The 7,136-nt window shown below is 38.3% G+C and overlaps 1 protein-coding gene across 1 annotated transcript in view; it reads left to right on the top strand.

Moving 5' to 3' along the window:
* The window catches only part of SMOC2 (SPARC related modular calcium binding 2), a 74,333-nt gene that overhangs the window by 59,192 nt on the left and 8,005 nt on the right, over positions 1-7,136 (top strand). The gene's annotated exons all lie outside the window — the stretch shown is intronic.

Raw genomic sequence — 7,136 nt, forward strand, 5'->3', positions numbered from 1 at the left:
CGTTTCATTCTTGAATAATATCATACCTTGTAAAAGTTTCCTACTGAGCAATTGTAAGAATGTATTAATGCTTTTGTGTTAGTAATTTTACAGCTCTTTTAATTTAGCAAAGGATGAGCCAGTGAGATTTGAAATGATATTTGCAGAGGAAATCTGTCATGTTTAATGGAAAGCATACAGGAAGGTAACACAACTGCCAATCCCAAATTAAATACTACATAAAGAGAGAGATAGATAGATTTTCATGATGACAGGTTTCCAAGGACTGGTTCATTCCATAGTGTTCAAGTAATGCTTTAGTGGTTCTTACTGACTCTTGTTTCACTTCAGTTACTTCCAGAATTTACGTTTTATAAACCTCTTTTAATCACTGCTGTAAAATCTCATTCTGAGTAAAAATTCAGTATATAGTTAATGTTCCATGAAATAGCCATGCCTGCCTCCCCTTATTTTCAGCTTCCCTCTGTGCTGGAAATCCAATTTCTAAATCTTTCATTTGCCAGTTATGAAAGGAAGGGAGAGAAAATAATCAGAGAACATTGATGAAAATTTGTCTCATAATTCTAATTCAGCACTTGTAGATATCTGTATAAGCAAAATAAAGCATGGATAAAGATTCTGATACCTCACCTGACTGCTTGCAATATGGCTAAATCTGCTGCCTCCTTTCTGGTCCTCTCTTTCCCATCCCCTTTTCCAGCTCATCCTGCACCATTCAACAACATGCTCTGTGCCCTTGCAGCAGTGACTTAGCTTTGTAATTGGTGGTTCTGCCACTGCTTTCATTTCCAGGTCAGAGGGACATCAAGTCACTGCATCTGTGGGACTCCCCATTTGTGCACCACAGGTCAGAGTTGCTCTGTACCATCTACGTTTGGATTTTTTAAAAAAAATTTAAAAAGTGCAGTGTTTCAAAGGTGCATTTGTAAAAATCCATCATGTATGTATTACTCTTTGAGGGCCTGAGCGGTAACTTTAAGGAGTGCTGTCCTTACCTCTTCATCCATCTGTGTTATGACAATAAGCACCACAGACAGGCATAAAGGTTCTGCTCTTCTCTCTGAAAACCTGGTACCACTCTGTGGGCAAAGACTCTTTGAAAATATCTCTCACATAAGTGTGTGCTGCTGGGCCAATAGTTTCTAACTCACCTCTGAATTTTCTCAATGTTTTTCTTTAAAGAGCACTCATTCTTAGTATCTTCATAGAGAGCTTTTCTGTGGCTTTAGCTGTGAGTGGATGCTCTGGGGATTTTCAGCTGATGCCTCCGATGATAAAAGTCTCAGTAGGAGATATCCAGAAAGGTTAAAACCAACATCAGTTTGTAGAAAAGACAGTTTTTCATGCATGTTTCCAAGGAGCAGGCTGCTTAGGTTAATTAAATAATGTTAAAAACATCTCCACTAAGCAAGTCCCCATAGTTCAATTTTTCCAGCAGGAGACCAGAATTATGCACCTTATTTATGAGGTCACTTCCATAATTGCAACAACATACATTTTTTGTAATAGCTTTTCCTTTTTAATGGATGTTTAAATGGAGGTAATTAAATATGGTTATTTCATATGCTTCTCTTGAGAGGAAACATAACAGCATGATGAAAATACAAGTGAATTGGAAGTAATAAATGTCTACTAAAAAGGACTGCGTTTTGACTCCCGAAGTAATATTAGTTGTTAATTGTTAAGACTCTTGGAGTGATAACGTGGAGATTCAGATGCCTGCCATACTAAACAAAACTGGACTCTAAAATATTTCAACTTAATAAGGTATTGTTGAAAGTGTTACTGCAGTCAGAAGTACCAGCTGTATATCTCAGGGACAGGCAGTCATGAAATATGGTATGTAAAGCAGAAGTATAACCTTTTGAAAATTAGATCCAGTTGCTTTACTCTTCTGATATTTTTTGGGCCCCTTTCTAATCCTGAAACTCATCTCTCTCTGTCCTAATCAGTGGGCTGATTGATTTGTGCCAACATTTTAGACAAATACGTTGTGCTTCTGACACTGGAGCAGGACCCACATGGCTATATTGTAGGTCTTGTTAAACATAAGGCGACAAGCATTCTGAAGGTTAGGAGTTTGCATTGACACAGGCTGAACCTAAATGCTCAGAATTCCAGATTCTTCTCAACATACTGAAATGTTTTTGGCCTCCAAAACTGGGGTAGATATTGTGTAGGCAGGACTACCTAATAAAAACATCATCTGCCTTGTGTCCAGTTAGGCAGCAAAGGAGCAAGATCTCCTTATCATCTGAGTTTTCAGACCTTTTTCCTGTTCCCAGTCAAAACTAGAAAGTTAAGAGTCCACAAGAGAATGTTTAAAAATGGCAAATAAGGTCCACAGGCCTTCTCAAGTTCTGCTTTGAGTTTTGAATGACATCTGAGACAATTACAGTGTTTCAGCTGGTTCATCCCTGCCTGTTCTCACAGTGACATCTCTGAACTATTAGCAGCAAGAAATTTGCTTCTTAAAACCCTTTTAAACTCTCATGGAGGGAAAACCAAACTAAAAAGTGGTAATCAATAGTTAGTCAGTTCACACTGTATGTGTTCAATAGTTAGTCAGTTCACACTGTGTGTGTTATGTTGTGATGTTCTGATTCTCCTTTTCTTGTTTGAACTAAACCTACATAAATGTAAATGAATGAAATAAATGTAATGAACTGCTTTTCCTATCAACAAATGCCCTAGCCTAACTTTGTCACTCAGTTGCCTGTGAAATCTGTTCATAGGATCATATGTATTTCTGTTAAGAGCATTATCCCTTGTTTTCCACCACATTTACCCGAAGAGTAACAGAGCAGTTTGAGCCTAAATGAACTTACAAAACAGATACTTACAGAATTCATCACAAGCAGTTTTATACCACCTGGGACTGCAAGTTAGCTGTCCGGGCTTCTTTGGTAGTTAATGGGAAAGAAGAGATAAATTTTAAAGGAGATCCTATCCTGTTCTAAGAAAAAGTCTAAGTTAGTTGGGATGAATGCCTTCTGAATGGGTTCCTTTATACTGATCTTAAATGAATGTTACGGGTGAGACACCTCATTTCAGCAGGCTCAAGTTCAACAAATCCCACTCAGTGCACTTTAGTATGATATTAATGCCGGGGATTGAAGGGTAAGGCCTTGAAAGATCATCCTTTGTTAACTCTTTCATTTCCTCCCTCCCCCCAAAATTGGAACAGAAAGATTATTTTAAAATAGTAACAAAAATAAAGTTAAATGTATGTGGAGAACTGAAATCTATTTCCTGCCCTTCTCCAGAAATAATGCTTCTTCCATGTAAGACAGAGAAATCTGGGTCTACAGAGCAATGGATCTGTAGCTCCCTGCCAGCTAACATCCTTTCTGTTCTGCTTTATTATTCCTGAAACTTGAAAAAGCACAGATAAAATAGAACTGGGTTCTGAGTTTAACTTAATTATTTAATTTGGTAATATTTAAGAGACAAAAAAAAATAAAAGAAAGGGGAAAAAAAAGAGTAATACCTGAGGGGTGTTAAAATGAGAGATGCTAATGTCCTCAACCCCTCTAGTGTCGAGACTAAGAGGTAGCTAATTGCTGTTTGTGGGAGGTTACCAGGAGGTGCAGTGTGGGAAAAACTGCAGTGAGCCATAAAACCACTGACTCTGTTGAGGCCATGGTTCTTAGTCTCTAGCAGAGTTACAAATTTCAGTTCCCAGCCTCATTTTTTGAAGGGCTTTTTTGCTGGAATGGGGCTCAGAAAGAGCTCAGGAATTCCTTCAGAAAATGAGAAGGACCCTCAAAATATCCAGACAAACACAACTTGGATGAACAGAAATAAACTAATTAACTGTACATATATGAGTGTACAGAATAAAAGTCCATGAAGAAATATTTTCCTTGTGTTGTCTGCTCTCCAGGCATAACCAGTAGTACTGACAAATTTTGTTAAGTGCTTTTCTCTGTATACTGCTATATTTCAGTGAAGTCAGAGCTGCAAAAGAAACATGATCATTCTGATTTTTGGCAGGTCAAAACTAATTTATAATCATCTGAGGTATTTCAGTGGCCACTGTATTTGGGTGCTCTGCTAAGCCTGATATTCATATCAACAAACAGAGAATAAAATAAAAGCTTTAGATTTGCTAATTGGAAGTTTTCATGCCTTTAATTACTTGAGCGACTGACTCAAGACGTTTTCCTCACTTGCAGGAAGATTAATATAAACTCCCTTTTTTAAGTGATTACACTTATCTATTGTATTCACATTTTTACAGAAGTGAAAATACTTTTCTAGCCATGACTTTAGATTTGCTGTAAAATGTTCTCATCTTCTAAGATTGACAGTAGTAGATCATTATCAACCAAGCAGGGAGCTCTAAGGCACTTGGGTGCATATTTTAAAAGGTTTATAGACAACTGCCCCACAGATTGAACTCCAAAAATCCATACTCAGTACTAAAGGTAGATATATTTTTAGAGAGTCACATGTACATATGAGATATATAATGTATAACGATGATTCTTTAATTACCTTTATAATATAGCTGAAATGAGGTGTTTGTATATACCCGTCATTTGTGGTATGAATTTGTTTGTCTATGACTTACTCTGGGTAAAACTATCCTTAAAGCAAACACTAAACTCTGTGTTACATGTCTGAACCTGTAGGTTAACTCCATGTGGTTTCAACTTCAACACCTTAACAACAAATTATTATTTATGTAAGCTGTCAAATCTACACAGGACAAGCAGCTGCAGCAGAAGAAACTGAAGCACATAGACCATAGTGAGAAGCATATAGCTCCCATAAGAGACTAGTCTTTCCCTTTCTGAATTTAGTCCACTAAGAATGAATTATTCATTACAAACAAGCTAAAGCTCCCCCAGTCTTGCCATTTCATCCACAAGTTTGTTGAAAATTAAAGCTCAGCATGAAGCCTCCAGAGAATTATTCTGAGTTAATAACACCTGCAAAGAACAAAGATTTCACTGTGAGGTAAATTGCTGTGTGATTGCCCACACATCAGCAAAAATTATAATCGGGAGAAACTGAATATTTTCTCTGTATTTAACTGGTGAGGATTTTGTAGGGTGTCATTTTACATTAAATAGTAGAGTTATAACTTAGAATGTTTCACAGCAACTGATTGTGTTTGTTTTAACAGCAAGATTTCTTTTCTATTAGACGATTTCTATTGCTGTCAGCTGCTATTGCAATTTTATGCAATACTCATTTAGAAACCTTTCTTAATCTTAGGGAAAATTGTCAGAGACAGGCTTTAAACTATGGAATTTTCCCACTTGATTTCTTGTGAATTTAGAAGTTGACACTTTCCCCTACCTAGCTGTATCTCATAAATAGCAAGCTAAGTCATGATTTTGATCTCTATATCTGTAGTATATATCCATTCAGCAGCTCCCTGGACAGCAGTGGAAACTACCTAAAGAATTAATTTTTGTTTCTTCCAGTTGTTTCAGGAATACACTCATAACTAACATGAAAAAGTCAGGTGGAGCTCCTAAATCAGATTGGATATTAACATTATTATCTATCCCAGAAAAGACAGAAAAGGAAAAAAGTCGAAGTATCTTTTCTCCATATTGCGCTGCATTGTTATACGCCAAGATATTATTGTCTACATTTTCTACAAGCCCTGTACCAATTCACAACCCATGTTTGGAGCAGAATTCAGGCTTCAGCCTGATGACGGTATCACAACACCAGCGCAAAATGGATAAAGCTTATATCATTCAATATAGGTCCACATGGAGGGCCCTGGACAGACCTTTTTTTGCCTGTCCTTTGAAGAGAGCCAGCTCTGGTTCACAGGCTAATTTTAATTGCTAGAAAGATGCAGTGCTTAGCTCAGTAGGTTGCTCAGAGACTTAGTTGCTTGATTCAGGCAGATTGCTGTGTTAATATGGCTGGATGTGCCTTCTGCATGGGGAACTGCTTGGGCCCTGCCTGCTTCTCTCTGGACAAATGTGCTTTTGTGACTTGTAAAGTTATGTGGCTTAATTTAAATCACAATGCACAATTTACTTAGATGGTTGTAATGTCTGAGTCTTACTTACCAGCAAGCTCTTCACTCTAGAGAAGGTACTTTTGAATTATGCACTGAACGCTGCCAGATCTCTTACCACCCTTCTCATTGCTGTGCCTTGCAGAGAAGTCTCAAGTGTTTGTCTCACTGAACTCAAACTTAGGATTACAGTCAGAGCTGTTGGGTCGGTTTTCCTTTCTCCCTCCCTTCTTCCCTCCCTTCCTCCCTCCCTTCCTCCCTTCCCTCCTCTCTCCCTTCCTCCCTTCCTTCCTCCCTTCCTTCCTCCCTTCCTTCCTCCCTTCCTTCCTCCCTTCCTTCCTCCCTTCCTTCCTCCCTTCCTTCCTCCCTTCCTTCCTCCCTTCCTTCCTCCCTTCCTTCCTCCCTTCCTTCCTCCCTTCCTTCCTCCCTTCCTTCCTTCCTTCCTTCCTTTTCTCTTTTCTCTTTTTTCTTTTTTCTTTTTTTCTTTTTTTTCCTTTTTTTTCCCAGTTGTAATAGGAAAAAAAAACCCTGCTTAAAGGCTGAGAGAAGAGGAACATATCTAGAACAGTGACATCTGGTTTCAGATGTGTACTTTTAGTGCAGTGAAACTTGCTGCAGTGAATTCCTATTACACACCTTTTAGAGTTAGTGGAATAAAATGTCCCTGGTGCTGAAGGCAAACACATAAGAGACAGGGAACTCATAACTGCTTGAATGAGTTTGACAACAGACTGTTGTGGGTGCCGCTGCTATACATAATAACTGAGCTATTCTTACTGCAAAACAGCTAAGGGCTAATATAACACAAGTTCATTTCCTTGGATCAACATGGGATGTATTAAAAAATAATTTGCCGGGCAAGATGAGGCTTTTTACGCTCAGATAATCCTACTGGCTGCTCCAGAGGTCTCTGAGAAGTGTAATAAAATAACAAATCCCTACTGATTGACTAATCTTCCTTTTCACAAGACTTCAAAGCATTTCCCTTTTTCACATAAGAACAGAACTGGAGGTAAGTGGGCCTCCAACACAGAATTGTCTGTGAAAGTCCTGCTGTAGGCTCCAGCTTCAAGCTTGTGATCTATATGTCATTGCTCATGGACCATCCTAGAGTTTAAGTCAGCTATGACAGAGCTAGGGAAAG

This window comes from Mesitornis unicolor, unplaced genomic scaffold, assembly GCF_000695765.1.
Source record: "Mesitornis unicolor isolate BGI_N332 unplaced genomic scaffold, ASM69576v1 scaffold1538, whole genome shotgun sequence".
Lineage (NCBI taxonomy): Eukaryota > Metazoa > Chordata > Aves > Mesitornithiformes > Mesitornithidae > Mesitornis > Mesitornis unicolor.